At 37.4% G+C, this 17,676-nt stretch overlaps 2 long non-coding RNA genes across 4 annotated transcripts; both read right to left on the reverse strand.

Annotated features, from left to right (window-relative positions):
• Positions 1-2,526: 2,526 nt before the first annotated feature.
• LOC121901705 lies at positions 2,527-11,465 on the reverse strand. The gene is made up of 3 exons (XR_006097376.1): positions 10,708-11,465; positions 4,190-4,284; positions 2,527-2,802 (listed from the first exon to the last, which is right to left on the reverse strand). It is a non-coding gene; the product is annotated as an uncharacterized LOC121901705 (long non-coding RNA).
• Positions 11,466-12,486: 1,021 nt separating this feature from the next.
• On the reverse strand, positions 12,487-16,197 carry LOC121901703. Of its 3 annotated transcripts, XR_006097373.1 has the most exons (6): positions 16,124-16,197; positions 15,316-15,372; positions 13,720-13,859; positions 13,567-13,576; positions 13,344-13,448; positions 12,487-12,663 (listed from the first exon to the last, which is right to left on the reverse strand). It is a non-coding gene; the product is annotated as an uncharacterized LOC121901703 (long non-coding RNA). The 3 variants fall into 3 exon arrangements; XR_006097372.1 differs by having other exon boundaries at positions 13,344-13,576; XR_006097374.1 differs by lacking the exons at positions 15,316-15,372; positions 16,124-16,197 and adding an exon at positions 14,382-14,523 and having other exon boundaries at positions 13,344-13,576.
• Between the last annotated feature and the right edge of the window lie 1,479 nt (positions 16,198-17,676).

Here is a 17,676-nt window from a genome sequence, read left to right on the forward strand (position 1 = left end):
ACCATTACTTACTGTATGACAGACCACAGTGTAAGATTTCTGAATGGACCACTACTCAACCCAAGATACATAAGCATAAACACATTGCAACAAATAATCCAATGTTGTTGTGGGGATGATTACATAAATTGAGGCTACTCCTTCAACAGCACAACAACAAATCAAGTTAAACACAGGTGCAGGACTTTGAATACAGTACAAATTGTCTTGTATGCTTACAGTAATGCTGCTGTTTTGCACAGAAGCTTTACCAAAAATCTGATCAAAAACACAGCTGGGAAGGACACAGCACAGATATTTGTTGGCACAGTGACCAATCAGAAACCATAAATCGCCTTGAAAATGAACCCGCTCACCTTTCAGCAGTCCATCAGTTAAATGGACGCCACAATCTTGTAAAAGTGCATCCGCTGAGCTTGGCACTGTGCAAAATACTTAACAGTGTCCTTTATATTTACGTCAGAAGCTGTGGTCAGTCCATTCAGTCTCTTCTGCCATGCTGCTGCATGGGTAGATTTATATTTGGAAAAGGATCACCCTGCTGTTATAATGTTACAACAGATGTTAATTTTCCTGGATGTAAATTGGTCAGAATTCCCAAGGGAATTCTTTGTTTGCTCACTTCACCAAAGCTTAAATAGCTGAACATTCCTGAAATCCATAGTAACTTCCTCAGATCCTTTCTTTTACTTGATGAGGTAAATAAATAGGCTCATTTGGCTCTTTCCAGGTTTGCATTTATATCAGTTACTTCTATATGAATATGAAACTATGTCAGGGAAAAATCTGCTTATACTTTGCTCTTAGCTTTAGCTATAATTGCTCTTCTCCCACACATTGTGTACCACACATACACACACATACTACATTATGACTGTAGATGCTATATAGCCTTCAGAGTACAATTTTTATTGCATTTACTTTTATATTTACAGCAAATTATGCCATATTATACCTTTGCATATCAGGAAAACTACTACTGCCAATTGAACTTTACAAATAGGAAGTAAAATAATTGTCCAAATACAAAATTTAATGATCTCTCTAGAGCTGTCTCATCACCATTCACCATTGTTTCTCATGCTTTGTAGTGTATACTTTGTCACTTTTCTAGTGTGAAAGTACTCAAAACCTGCTCAGAATTAGTATGCAGTATAGAACTGGGACACAGCTTAAGTCTCTCTGCCTCCCCATCATGCTGAAGCCCCAGATTAAAGCAAACATCAAACTAAACTAGTCTTAAACTTTGTATAAAAGTGTTAAGTTGATTGGAAATTGTGTGAGACAACACCCACATCTCATTTAAAAAGTGTTTGAAGTGTCATTGACAGATGAGGACTGTGTTCTTTATTGGCGCTTAAGGTCAAAACAAATTACCTTTACTTTCTTACTCCTAATCAGTGAACATGTTGTGTTATATAATACTCATGAAGCTGGAAGAACTGGCAGTACACATTTTTTTCATCATGATCCTGTCATGATGATTCTAAGCACATGAAATATTTGTTTGGTTTCATTTGTACTAATACTTCATGTATTTTCATTACATAACATGACAGTTCTTGCCAATAAAAATATATCATATGTAAAAAAAAGCTGTAATCACTGAACAGTCATATCATGCCTTTCATGGATCATCACACAATACTGTATTAGTACTATCTTACCATCTATCAGAACAAATGAAACTACACAATCATTTACGGAGCTTAGAATCATCATGGCATTATGGAAATATAGTGTACTGTCAGAGCTTCCAGCTTCCTGTATATTATGTAATACAAAGTGTTACTTAATATAAATGAGAAAGTAAAGTTATTGCTTTGAATTTCAGCACAAATGAAGAGCAAGCTTCAAATCAGTCAATGACAGTTCTAATATGCTTTCTAATTAGGATGTGGGCGCCATCACACACAAGTTCTGATCAAATTAACACCCCTATTCAAAGCTTCAGTGCAGAAACTTGCAAGGATGATGGCTGACTGTCAGACTGCCAGACTCAGGGCATGTCCATACATTGCTGAACACTTCTTTCTAAAGGGAAAAGTTGAGGTTTCTTTGTTTGTTTGTTTATTGGTCATTCTGTATAGTATCAAGGAACTGTCTTACTTGGGCTTATTTATTTATTTATTTATTCAGGATATATTTGCAGCTGTTTCCTTATTGTCCAAAAATTCCTCTAACACAGTCGACTCACGTTGCACTGACCTGCCAGAAGAGATAAAGAAGGTGACAGAACAGAGAGAGAAGCCGAGTCAAAGAGGTTGCAGGTGAAGGCCGGAGACAGAGAGGACAGACAAAATTAACACAAATCAATTCTAGAGATTATTTATTTGCATAAGTAAGAATCTCTCTTCAGTAGAATGTGGAAAGGGGGCAGATAGATAAAGAGCTGAGATAGTAGAAAGTGAATTCAAACAACCTCTTGCATTGTATTTAAGATATTAAAATAATCAACAAAAACAGCAAAACAATCAAGAACAGATGTATGTGACTTTTTTATTCCTCTTTTTCAGGTAAATTTATCACAATTTTATGGACAGTTCACTCCAAGACAGTTCACAAGTCTTTTGACATCTAAATATCTCACAGAACAATTTGGTGAATCATGCAGTGGTATCAAATCAGTGAGGATGGTGCTGGTTTAAGAGCTGAGCAAGTCCCATCTGTCTCCCAGTGATTGCTGGAGTTCCATCAGTTCAAATGGGCACCATTTTCTTCAGACGCATTCATCTCTCTCTCAGCTGCTACTTAACGCATGTCCTCTCACTTTGTGTGGTGATGGAGGTCTGTCAGGCCTTGCTGTGATATCAACAGACAATGAGATGAGGATTGTCACTTTATATCACTTATTAGATCTTCAAATAATTCAGTTGTATTTGCATATTTGTTATAAACCCTTTCCTTTCAGTGCACCTTCCTTGATTTCAGTCTTACTTAAACCTGCATTAACTGTTTTTTTGGCCACTTGGGGGCAGCAGAGACAAGTTGTGAAATCAGCAATGGCATCACCTTTTAAGATGATCTATTGAACTTTTTGGCAGACATTTGTTTATTTCCACATCCAGCATTTATGGAGCAACATTTTCATTCATTTGGAGTCATGTCTCTGTCCACCTGGTGAATGTAAGTCCAATAGTCACTCTCTTTTAGCATTGGTTTCAACTCCTTTAGCTGCTAAATGCTCCACTGCGTTCACCAGCTAGTCATTAACTGTGTGTGTTTGTTCTTTGGTTCTGAGCAGGCAGTGAACAGTGGTAGTGTAGAGCTTTTTCTCTGAAAAACAACTAAAACTTGCTTCATTGCTTCCAAGTGGAGTCCGGTGATAATTCTCTGTAGGTTCTGTGGTAACAACTCATATTGTACATTGTCATTTGATAAATTGTTATTATAAAAATATTGTTCATAGCTGCTTTAAGTCAAAGGATTTTATGTTTGTCCAAATCTAGGTCTCACATCTCTTTCATTCAATACCGTTCTTGAACAGTGGCAAGCCCCATACTAGTTTGAAACAGGACTTAAGTGGATGAACACATATGTTTCAGTACATTCCTCCATTCAATGCATGATTCTCACTACCATTTTTTTGCCGTATCAGATCTTGTGACTCAGCTATGCCATGGCTTAATGATGACTGCATGAATTAACAAGTTCACTGCAGTGAACTTGTGATGCTGATGTGTTCTTGTGAAGTGATGCAGGAAGAAGAGACCGAGATATATTGCTAAAACATGCAGTGCCCATGTGAAATTGAAATCTTTGATTAAAAATTTAAGCCTTCACCAATCTGCCTGTCAATACCAAGGTGCATCATGGGCCCCAGGATATCTGAACTTGCTCCCTTAAGGCAGTTTTTTAGATTTAAATCAATATATTTAACATGTTTGGTGAAAACCTACTTTTCCACAGACGATTATCATTAACCATCTAAAGAGCATCACTTTCCAGTATTGCAGCTTGAAATGTAAGAGCTAACTGCAGTGTCTTAGTTGTGACCTTTCTGGATGCACTAACAAGGCAGCTGGGCTGCAATGAATTGTCAGCAGTGCAGTGCTAAAGCCTAATCACCCACTGTAACCTTAGTAAGAGAGAAAAACAGGGAATCTGCAAAAATAATGAATCTTTCTGATCTCACTGGGGGTTGCAGCGGTTTAGAGAGACTCTTCAAATGGATGAGTGGGGTTCAAACCTCTGTGTCAGCAAACACCTGCCCTGCTGAAGTGTCCTTGAGCAAGATATTGAATCACCACCTGCCTCAACGGGGCTTTTCTGGCTTTGATTTCCCTGTGGTAGCAAAGAAAGGAATTATTATTGGACATCCCCTCTTACACACAACCATTATGTGTGAGTGTGAATGGGAGATAACTTTGGAAATGAGCAACTGGGAACTTCACATAGAAGGAGAGAAAGAGCAAGTGAAACAGAGATAGAGTGAGGCATATGAACTAACCAGCCAGCATTAGCATTGACCTTTCCCAGTGGCTGGGCAGAGCCAGCCGGGGCTAACACAGGGACTGGTGGTACTCTGCTAAATGCTAGCATGTCACATCCTATCTCATCAAATCCTTAATTCAACCTTTCCTCTGCCCCAGTGGGCTCTGGATGTAATAAGCAATATCTTTATAGTGCAAAAAGGCCAACATACCAACAAGGTTTTGTGTGAGAGAATGTAAAAAGTGTGTGTGTGTGTGTTTTCACTGCTGGAATTGTAATATTCTCACGTACAGAAAGTGAAAGGATATGAAATAATATGACTAAAGGAGCGTGGCATTTGGAAAAACAAGCACCTAGCCTGCCCGCAATTTACCTTTCTATAAGGCTGTTTTATTTCAGCATCAAGAAATATAACCTTAAAGTGAAAAATATAAAAAGAAAAAAAAAACACCCTGAAGCAGATTTCATACACACTGCCAGCTTTAGCTTATCAGCCTTCACGCTAAACTCTTCCACAGCAGCACAGACAGTAAAAAATAAGGATTAGCCTTATGCTCTTGTCGGTCACAATTGCTTATAATCCAGTGTACCATAGTACAATACATATTTATGAACATAAAGAACTCTCCCAAAACTACAAACTCAACCAAGCACAGAGGTTCCAACCTATGTCACTTTTCAAAGCTGCTCCGTTGACTCTACATGGCAGACTGGTACACTAGTACCAGCAAACACGTAGCAAAATTAGCATTTATTTGGAGTTGTGTATGTGTCCACATAGTGAATTTAGGTAAAATACTCACTCTTTTAACTTTTTTAGTCTCCATTTATCCGACCCTTTGGCTACTGATTTTTTTGAGCTTTTGAGACTGAACCAAGACATTGAGCTGAAAGACACTAAAGCTGAGGGGAACTGCGGAGTTGTATGATAATCCTTGTGGGGCTCATTATGAGTAACGCCTCTCACATTACACATTGTCATTTGATCCATTGCTAATATAAAAATATTGACAGCTTTAAGAGTCTGAATGGCAGTTATGTATGATACCACGGACCTGGAAATGTGACACTTAAATGGACTACAGCTCCAATGCTATTTGAAATATTACAATTAAATTACAGGTCACCACTCAATCAGTATGGTTTTCTTATTGGGCAGTTGAGTGTGATTTTCTGTGTCACTGCCTTGTGACAAATGCACATTTAATGTTTTTTTGTGTGTGCTGCATATAACAGCTCTTATGTCATCAATACACATTATTCTGCAAGGTGGAACTCTTCTTTGAATTCATTCTTCCTTTGCAATTGCTTTCATAATTCCATGAGGACACACACAATAGGCAAATGTCTGGTCACTTTGTTGTACAGAGATGAGTAGAGGGCAGTTAATGGTTATTGGAAATCACAGTAGATGAGAACCTTTTCAGGAGGCTATTGTGTGTTTCAAAACATGAAATTGACATCAGATGGGAAGGAGAGTGGGAGAAAGGAGATGATAATAAAGACAATTACTAGACAAGGCAATGTATTGGCTATTTAATCGTGATCTGTTTCAATTTTATATTTGTATGGCAACAAATTACATCTGTTCACCACATAAAGTTATTTTTGTCAGACTTCAAATAGCATTTAAAGCTTGGGACAAAGAATATGTCAGCAGTGAAGAATTTCAGTCACATTAGCAGCCATTTAAAGAAATAATTAGCTGCAAATAAGTAAATACAAAACAAAAAGAAAAGATTTGAATTCAAACACAGATGTACAACCTAAGCGTTTGATTCATTTACAACCTCTTTCACAACTCAGATCTCCTACAGCTAATGGTACAGTCTAATTATTGTTGAGCACAGCATCAGGGGTGCACAGAAAGTGTCTGGAACATGGAGTCTTCATGAAGTGACGAGTTTCACTTTCATTTTCACAACAGGGGGCTCTGTCAGATTAGATGAGCTACATCTGGAGCGTTTCTCATTTTCCTTGCATTGGTACTGCACTAAAACCACGTGAAACCACGTCTGGAGAGGGAATCCAGTCCAATAAACTTCAAAAGAAGTCAATAATTTAATATCTATCTGAATGGTAAACAAGGCAATGGGGAAGCCTTGCCTGGAATTATTTGATATCATTTGATATCTAGCTCTTAAGCAGGTAAATTTTTAAACCTGCATTAACTGATTTTTTGTTTACTTCGGGGCAGCAGAAACAAGTTGTGAATTCAACATGACATATCGTAACCTTAGAAGTTGATATGTTGAACCTGTTAGCAAACAGTTGGGTATTTACATTATGATTTATTTGGAGTCGTGTTTCTGTCCACCTGGCGAATGTAAGTCCAGTATTCACTCTCTTTTACTTCTGTTTTTGCTTTCTACCAACTCCTGAGGGAAATATCTGGCTCTTTAGCTGCTAAATGCTCCACTATGTTTTACAGACCTTAAAGCACTGCTACCCTCAGCTCATGTCCCAGGTCGAACCACCCGTGCCTTGTCATTCCCCAGGGCTAACCCCAAATGCCTTGACAGGAATTTTCTCCACTCTGTGGTTCAATGTGTGAGCTTTAACCACATGGTACAGCCTCCCCCTGCTGCCGTCGAAGACATCCCATCAAGACTGCAATCCTAAAGCTCAAGGACTTTCAAATATATACAAATCAGCATCATATATATTCCTAAGTGGCTGCAGATCAGTGATAGGCTCTCTGAATGGTATTCATGAAGCTTGTATCTGTTAAAGCATTAAAAAGAAATTTTAAAAAAGTTCACCAGCTAGTCGTTAACTGTGTCTGTTTGCCATTTGGTGCTGAGCTGGTAGTGTGCAGTGGGTTTATAATGGTTTTATTTTTGCCCAAAACAGCTGCCTGCTACATCTGGAAACAGGGTTGATGAAAGTTATCCAAACATTCAAGTCATTGGCCAAAAAGCCAAAACACAACAAAATGGTAAAACACTCCATAGAGGTGAGAAATGCAGAGTTTGGTTGATAATATTCTATAGCTTCGTGACTCCGAGTGACCTCTTTCACATAACTCAAAGTCATTTGATATATTGTTGTATTGTTGTATATATATATTGTATAAGGACGGGTTCACAATTTTTCAAGTCTGTCTTAAAACAGTCAGGAGCCCAAATGAACAGTGAAACTGGTTTTTCTTGTACCGTAATCATTCCTCCTGTTCATACTGACCATTAGAAGATCCTTTCATAATGCAGTTACAATGTAAGTGATGGAAGAAAAATCCAGTCGTCCTTCTGTGCAAAAATGTATTTAAAAGTTTATTTGAAGCTAATATGAAGCTTCAAATGAGTCAAATCATGTAGATATCTTTCAACATTACAGTCTTTTTAGTGCCAAAGTCCTTCCTTTTGTTACTATACTTCCCAAGCAGCTCAACAAGGTAACACTGTCAGAGGAAACACAAAGAGGAAATTTGATGCTAAAAAGACTGTAAATGTGGTAGATATCCACTTGATATGACTAACTCAGACTGCTGAAGCCTCATATAAGCTTCAGATCAACTTTTAAATACATTTTGGCCTCCATCACTTACATTGAAAGCACATTTGAAGGGGATCTTTTAATAGCCAGTATGAACAGGAGGAATGATTACAGCGAGGAAAACCTCTTTCACTGTTCATATGGACACCTGACTGAAAAACTGTGAATCTATCCTTTAACATGGAAATATTGATTAGTGCATCTTTAAACAATATACAGTAAGGCAGTGTTAGACTGTCTGGAATAGAACAGACAGCAAGAGCAGGTTTGCTGTTGCTGTTATTACAAAGTCATTCTTCCAAAGTCACAATGGACTTAATTCACACATTTTAGAAATGTGTCTACGATACATCAGTAATGTACATGTGCAGTCATGAAGTGGTGCATGTGTCTACCACACCAGAGAGTATATTTTTATGTTTTTTCTCTATGCAGCTGACATTTCTGATAGCGGGTATGTTGTGATAAACAGGAGTATATTCATTGCATATGATACGGCTTTAATGTTTAATGTTTTTTACAAAATGTTCTTTCTTTGTCTTACATTCTCTCCATTCCCCCACCCCTCAGCATGCCCTCCCGACATCTCCCTGGTTCTCTCTGTGGGCCCATTAAAACCAGCATGGTGCTTTTCTCAAGTATGATTAGTAGGACTCCGTAGATCATCAACAAACAGCTTATCAACCGAGACCCATGAATGTTACATGAACAGTATTGTCAAAGCATATAAATAAGGCTTTCAGACCCCCCGATCTTTTTCTGTTTCTCTTAATTTGATCTCTAGAAATCAGGGTTATTTTATCTGTGTGTTAATCATTGTTTGTCACTGCAGCGCCTAAATTGCTCCTGTCAGCCCTCTGCCATCATGCTCCACAAATGATTATTCATCTCTTCATCCGGTGCTGGTATACTCAGAGATTACACTTCTTGTCATCATGTGCTTTCTCTCTGTCATTTATCTCTCTCTGTATCTGTTCATATATTTGTCGTAGTTTCTCTCTGCTTGTCTGTAACTATCTTCTTTCCCTTTCTGGGTTTCTTTATATGTTTTCACATCCCTCTCCCCCTGTAATGACCTGCTGATGGTTCGGAGCAGTAGTTCAATGGGGCAAGACAGTCATATGACTGCTGCCATTACATTTAAATATGGAAGGAGGACAGCGCGGGGGAGAAAGAGAGTTAAACAGATGAGGAAATGACTACAGATAGGAAGAGAGAGAGAGATGATTCCTTATATCGTCTTTTATTAAAGAACCAAGCCAAGTAGACCAAATAGATGACTATGAAAATTAGCTTGGATCTTTTGAACCAGATTTTTATTTGGTGAAAGTTTTACTCCTAAGTCCCTGTCCACTGTCTCATCTCATGCTCATTTAAACTTTAGCTTGTGCTGCATGGGGTATAAATTATAATAATACTGTTATAAAATCAAGGCAGTGTGATAACTTTTATTAAAGTTAGCTTAAAAGCAAGACTATGCAAGTTTGGCTGAGGAGTGGCGACTATGTCCACAACTGGCATTAATATCACATTAAATTCCTTGAGTCAGATGCCTAAAGACATAATCGTTAGGCATCCTGACTGAGAGTCAGTGGAAAAGGATGATAAGAAGCAAACAACAAGCTTTTTTTGTGTTTACTTATTTGACTTCTGTGATTAAAAAAAAAAAGAATTGAAACATTTATCTGTGGCATGCTAAAACACTTTAGGAGTATAGGTAGAGAAGAGTCATTACGTCAGCAAACTGACTTCGTCATTTCAGTTACACAGCAGCTATCTATCCAAGGTTTGCTCACATTAGTCTACTACTAGTCATACCAGGCCAAGTGAGGATGTAGCAGCAAAACTCTTCAATGTATGAAACTGAGCTAAAGTGCATTTTATTGATTTGGAATTCAACTTTTCATCAATAAGAGGGAAATTATGTTACGTAGTCTTGCTTTAATAAAAAAGTCTAATCATAATTTCCAAATTACAGTCTGTTCACATGTGACCTAATATGCCTTTTTCACAGAGGACATGTCACAGTGGAGAAAGCACAGGTGCAAAAATCAATATTAATGAAGGCTGAATTCCATTTAGCTGCCTCAGTTTCAGTATCCAGGGGCCAGATGCATAAAATTCTGTGTAGATCCATGACTTAAACTGTGTGACCGCAAAGCCATGCATTTTTTATTAGATTTTTAAAGCCATATTTACACATTTTGCTTTATAAATCCTTGTCATTGTGGCAGCCTTATTTCCACTCCCACAATTACCCATAAATGGACGTAGAAACACTCTTAATTAGTTAGCTACTTGCTCCACCTGTCTTTAGCATCAATGACACATAGAGGAATGATGTAGCTCGGTTCAGTGACTGTGATGCATTAGCGAGGTTCAACAATGCCACAGCAGCTGTCATTACATGTGACCATTACACACGGATGTGGCTATTTATAGCATTCATCACTAATTCGCATAATGATATAATTCATCACATGAACGTGTAAACCATCGCTGACAGTAATATCTCAATCATCATTATTAAATGTCAGAGATGTGATCAATGATTCGTTTGTAGCACACACACACACACACACACACACACACATCAAAACTGACTTCACAAGGCGGGTAACAACTATGAATAAAATACAGAGAAATAAAATGATGCTTCCTATGTAAATTAAAAGAATGCTAAATTTGATCACACAAAAGTAAAAAATATGCCTTTGATTAGCATTTTACAGATCCACAGATTAACAAATGTAAGCACAGAGTATGAATTAAACTTACTTGAGTTCACCTCCGGATAAAGGCAGAGCTCTGTTCAGATTTTTAAAGGCTGAATTTGAGTGATCACACATCTGCAACAAACGCTGACTGCTGCTGAAGTCTCAGGCAAAGAACAAAGACATGAGGGGAGAAAGTGTTAAATAGATCTCTATATCATTAAGGCCATAAATGACACGGCCTCCGCATGGCTCACTACAGAGACGAAGGGAGGGTGGAGAGTGGGAGGGTGGGAGGCAAGGAGAGATAACGGGAGGAAGTGTTTACGGACCTGTTTTATTTTCCCATCATCCCCTGCAGTGGAAACAAGAACATCCACCGTCATTGACAACAAAAGGGACAAAAACATGTAATCACAGCCTGTCAGGAGCATAATAAAGTCAAATTTATTAATATCTACACATGCACACAGCCAACAATAACCATCACACACATACTGTAGATACACACTCACACCCACACAGGGATATCTTAAGACATTACAAGACACTTTTTTTTTTTTCAAAATGACCCTATATTATTTATATCTGTGTAAAAATGTAATTCACTAACAAATGCACAAGCTCAAGCGGATATGGGATAATAATATGTGTGTGAGAGTGGTCACAATTAGACTTTGGGGGATAATGATATGGAGGAGGTTAAGGTTCATTTCTTCTGGTGCAGAAAAGAGTGCAGGTGAGAGAATAAGACATGAGTAAGTAAGTGTAGTGTTCCCTGTGGGGATATTGAGTGACTACGAAAAAAAATTCATCATATTAAATTATTTTATCTGGTGTAGATATGGTATTTTTTTGGTGTTATGGCCTTGTAAGACACTATGTAACTTGTTATATAAATAATGCTATTATTGATGCAGCAACAAAAAATGGATACAGGTAAGATTAAGACAAAGAACACTGAAGATAACCCAAGAAATCAGATCATAATAGCAGTTAAACAAAATATTTTCATAACTTTCAGATATACTTGTTGAAAGAGATATTTTGTTTTTCATCTCTAGCTGTTCACTAGCTAGTTACTAGCTGATCTGGGACTGTGGACATTTCAGTCACTCAGACATTCATGAAAATGTGGAATATTGAAAATACAAACTCATCAGAAGGTAAATCTTCTTCTTAGCAATTTATAAAGTTCACAGACACATGTAACTGATGTGTTGGTTGTAAATGAAGAAGAAAACATGACTTACTCTGACAGAGAAGGATGACATAGATTAAAGTTAATAAACTATCCAAAATGAATATGAATGAATATTGAATACTTCTTCCTTGTCTCCTGACTGGAGTACTGCTCAGGAGCAATGTGCTCAATGCTGCCACTGGTGGCCAGAAGCTATACTACTGCAATACACCTGATTAAAATGGAAATTTCATTCATACAGTTTATGAAGCTTCAATATTCTTCCCTTTTTACCTAAAAAAGATTTTTTTTAAAAAAGTTTTTAAAAATCTTTTCATGCTAGTAAATGTAACAGATTTAATAGATGACTGACTGAAAAGTACGGGTTCTATCTGTGTTACATGGCATTACTGTCATTAGCTGGGTATGGATGTAGAACAAGGCTTCTGTTAACCAAAAACAACAAGAGCACAGGTTCAGGCAAAGCATTGGCTAATCTAAGCAACATGTCTGCCGTTGGTAGTTTAAACTGGACAACTATATGCTGACTAGACCATTGAACTGGGCAACCAATCACAGCCAGTCATACACATGGTTCAACACAAATTATAGAGCTTTATTTAAAACAGGAACTGACTGAAGAAGAACTACACTCTCTGTACAAACACAACAGAACTGAGCCACCAGCCTGTCTGTCATTCCTCAAAGTCACATTATGCATCATCTGAGGATGGTAAAAACTCTTTGTCTCATTGTTTATGGTGGAAAAAGTGTAACCATCTATGCAGAAACATTATCTCAGCAAAGATTACGTGCTGGACAGTTTTCCTGTGAAACCTGAAAAAAGAAGAAAGAAGAACATGACACATTTGCACAAATGTGACTGATAAAAATAAATCTTGATGGATTGTCTACAGCGTCTGCTGTCACAGTGACAGTTTTTGATCAATTACAGAGCAGCTGTTGCAAATGTATGAATCCAGAAATCCATTCTCTTGTCTCTTTTAGTCCCTGTATCAAAGGTGTGTGACAGACTGCATTATACATTTAAAAAAGGAAGCATTTTATCTTGATCATTTTGATGATTATCAGGTAGGACAGGGATGCAAATATGTCCTAAAAGTACCTATTGCCTGCTGAATCTGCAGCTGTTGTGGCAGGAAACATTTAGTGAGCAACATGGATGAATACTTGAAGCATCCTGTGTTGCACCTTTGAGTGCTGAGGCAGAAGCTGAACATGTGAAAGACGCATGATTCAGTATTCCTTCTGAAATCATTAATAGAGGCAGTAAGGCAATGTATAATTGAATTTTCTGCATGGGGGTTCTCTGTTACATCTAAAATTGATAAATTGTCAATATTTCACTTAAAAAGAACAAGTTAGTTAAGTCCTGATCCCTTGTTTGTGGTTAACAGAACACAGAGATTGACTAGTAATTCATTAATTACATGATGTCCCCATAAGATGCAGTCCCATGTGAATAGGGCTTAGGACAGTGCTCAGCTTGGACTCACCCTCCCATCTCCCTTCTGCCTCAAGGGAGTCTAGCCTCAGCCCCATGACAGAAAAAAGTCTTTTTTACCACTTTGCTGAGCCTGCAGGCTTCTCTGCTCCAACTGCTGCCTCCCCACCATGAAACAGCAGAACACAGAGCATTGGTAACTGATCTTAGAAGATGTGGAGCTGTCTGAAGAGCTGTCCTTATTGTAGAGATTCAGTTTTAGAATGTTGCTTTACCGTCATGTTTCTGAGAAAAAACAATAATGGCAACATTCAGCAGAAAGGAGTCAGAATAAGATGTTATTAACAATTTGCACCAGTTTGCCTGAAAAACTGTTTGCACATTCAAATTCATAAGTAATTTTGTTTACAGAGTGAAAATGACATTACCTGATAATCCAGTAAAACTAATCCTGTCTAGACAGGACTTTAGTCACATATGCAGAATTTGGAGGGTGCCAGCTCTTCCTGAGCAATGCACAGAGCAGGTGAACTCAGAAGATAGCTGTGATCCTGCATTGATTTCAACACTAAAAGCATGAAAAGACAGTTTGGATTCAGGGAGGAGAAGGGATAAATTAAGTTTTTAAAGCAATGAGACAGTGTAAAAAGGCTAAAGCTCAATGTCAGAAAGTGTTTCAGCGACGGTATTTCTCTCTCTAAAATACACATACACTAAAAGAAATGCTTGTGATGATATAAGTTGGTTACCATTACTGCCATGCACTTTGGAACCTATATTTGACACTCAAATCACCACATGAGCAGCTGACTGAAGACATGATCTTATTTACAGCAACAGCTCAGAGGACCAAATTAATTTCTCTGGTTAATTTTGGCATGTTGTGCCAGTATGTGCCAGTGATGGTAAATCTACTGCATACTTCTGGTGTTCCTGAGATATTTGGCCCCAAGCTAATTTACATAAATTTACATGTTAAATAAGATGCCTCAAATAAGGGCAACATTATGCAAATTCCTGAAAACTAATTATTAAAGCTATTTATCTTTCATTCAATTTTAGAGTAGCTTCAACTCAGTAACTGACTTACCGCCATATACTGTTGTTCACTGTGCGCTGTCATTTGACCCAGTTGTTTAACATGATTAAAGCCATACTGTGAACAATAGATGGAGGTTTGTATGAAGTATAGGAAAGGCGTTGTGTACGGCCTTTCCTCAGCTTCAACTGCTTCTTCTGACTGTCATGCCTGGCTCGTCTATGGCTTGTTTGGATAACATGGAGGAATGGAGGAAATGACTGTCTTCAATCTGTCTAGTAAGTCTTTAAATGACTCTTATCTCTCTGTGTTAAACAAAGGACTCTCTTTCATGCCTACTAACCATGTCAAGACTTTGATGTTAAAGTAGACCTGTTCAAGTTTTTCAGTAACATACATTTAAAGGATTTTTTCAAACAAAATAGATCCACCTCAGAGCAACCAGAAAATGAATGCTCTCAATTACCTAGTTCTACATTACCTGATGGAAACAAGAATACATGTTTTAGAGGCAAAAGTGTGTTTGTACCTCCTTCTAACTGTAGTAACTCTATTGAGACATTTTGTAGACTAGTAGAACAAGATGTTGACAAACTTTAAAGAAAATAATTGGAATGTATATCTTACACAATCTAACCAGAGAAGAGATGGCTGCCCTCAAGGACTTGGAGTCAGATGAAAGCTATTATCATTAAACAAGCAGACAAAGGGGGTGCTGAATATGTTGACTATGCCAATGAATGTCTAGGAAAACATTCTGATGAGATTTTTTACAATGAACTTCCAGGGGACACAACTCAGTCTTTTAAGAATATTGTTCATGGAGCCCTTGAGAATCTACTACAGAATGATGAATTTCTAGAAAAGATTATGACTTCTAAAAGCTGAACACCCTAACGTTCCTACGTTTTATGCATTACCAAAAATACATAAGTCTTAAACATCCTCCAGGCTGACCCATTGGTGCCAGTATTGGCTCTCTTACCTCTACTCTGTCCACCTTTGTAGATTATTTTATCAGACCATTAGAGAACCTTCCTTCCTTTACAAAGGACACAGAACACATAGTAGACATTATAGAATCTATCGACTCTCTTACACGAGGAGGAACAATATTTAGTGTCCTTGATGACCACATGATGGAGGTATTAAAGCCCTGGACTACTTTCTGGAGAATATAGTCTTATGGAGGAGGTACTTGTGTGATGTGTTTTCTTTGTTCGAAGGGTCCAAGACCCAGGTAGAGTCATTTTTTACATACCTCAACTCATGTTCTGAATTTCTGTCATTTACTATGGATTATGAATAGAATCACATCGGTTTTCTAGATTTATGGGTCATTAGAGAGCATAATTGCATGTATATAGATCTGTTCAGAAAACCTACTTCTAGAAATACTTTACCAAGGACAGACTCTGATCATCCCTTACCATTAAAAACAGTCTAACAACAGTCTCCTGTTTAGTCAGTTTTGCAAATTAAAACACATTTGCCAGAAAACTGATGATTTTGACAGGAACATGAATGAAATGAAAAACAACTTTTAACAAAAATGATACGAGAAATTTATCCTTAATGATGCTGCCACTAAAATAAAAGACATATCTGATCTCTTAAAAAATAAACCTACAGTGAAATCAAATGACCACATTATTCTAAGGGTACAGAACAAATAAAGGGAATAATAATGAAAAACTGGCATATAATTGAATCTGATTCTCAACTCAATTATGTATTCAAAGAACGACCTCTCATGATATATAAAAGGGACCATCTGGTACACCCATATTTACCTCCTCCTCAATCAGTACCAGCCCAGTATACAGCAGCCAAGCTACTTTAGCACCTATTCCTGAGGGCAACTGTCACTGTAGTTGTTATAGTCAGTGTAACTATACTTACCGTTGTAACAGTTTTATCTTCACACAGGTAGAAAGATCCCTATAATAGGGGTTATTTCATATCACACTAAGTCAGTCATTTATCATTTGTCCTTGTGGTAAGTCATATGTTGTAGATCACTTCAATCTTGTATTGCTGAACACAGAAGCATTATTAGGGGCAAAAACATGAATTATCCACTGGCAGACATATTTTGAGTAGAGTTCTTTGAACCCAGTTTTTATGAAGTGTATAATAGTTATATATTTACATGGTAACATGACGGTAACATAAAGATTTCTGTTGTTGTAACCCAGCTGTAATTTTAGTCAGTTTGTGTCATTATATTGTCACTGTCACTGGCAGTTAGCCTGTGAGAGCCAGTTGCTTACTCTCTGCACTCAAATTATCTGCATATGTGATATTCTCCTGAGAATTCATATTTAAGATGTGTGACATTATCTGTCTTATTGCCTGCCTTATGGTAACCTTTTAATAACCACATTAATTTATTAATGTGTTGTTGTTGTTGGTGGTGGTTTATTAGCATGCTAATCGCGAGATAAGCTAATCACTAATTAGCCACCATGCTAGACAGAATGTAAACCCACATAGTTTATGCTGTTTTAAGCTAAATGTCAAAGGAATATGTTGCTTTAGATGACATCATTTTATTCTTTATTTTAGGGAGTAAAATGTGTTTTGCATTTAATACAGTGAGTTATAGTATTGTATTGTGTATTAAACGTAGTGCACAGTACTGTTTATTATTGAGCTAAAAAGGGCTCAGATGGTTGTATCTGTGGCAGAGTAAGCCTTTGAGAGCCAGTTGCTCACTCTCTGCACTCACTAGCCTTAAATCACTTGCTTATGTGATATTCTCCTGTTAGCTCTATGGTGGACTTTGGTTGAAGAGGGACTGCTTGTCCCCTGTGGCTATTTGAGAGGAGGGCTGATGCTACACAACCTCGTGGACAGCTTTTGCTATTATGTACAATCCAAATATCCACCCAGTGTCAATCAGATATAATTTAGACAATTACCTCAATGTTCAAACTACCAACCCTTCCTCATCGCTTTAACTCTTAAAAATTATTCTTTGTACACATTCTTGAATTAATTTATATTTGGACTTTACCTGAGTTCAATATCCAAACCAAACTGAAGTACACATTCTCTTCAGATTGAACCCCCCTCTCTCTTTAAGAACATTTTTTGTATGTTACCCAGAAGTTTTTTTTTTTGCTTTATACATTATCTTAAATTCTACATGATCCATGAACTTCAAAACATGTGACTTAAAAAACAGCATATTAGTGTGTTCACAATGTCCTATATCGTTTACTATCCTTATGGCTCTTTTTTGTAGTAGGCATAGTGAGTGTAAGTTGCTTGTGTACGTTTTACCCCATACCATAGAAATCTCTATGAAAAAACAAGGCACATTCTGGATCATAAAGCATTG

The sequence above is a fragment of the Thunnus maccoyii genome, chromosome 8 (genome assembly GCF_910596095.1).
Source record: "Thunnus maccoyii chromosome 8, fThuMac1.1, whole genome shotgun sequence".
NCBI lineage: Eukaryota > Metazoa > Chordata > Actinopteri > Scombriformes > Scombridae > Thunnus > Thunnus maccoyii.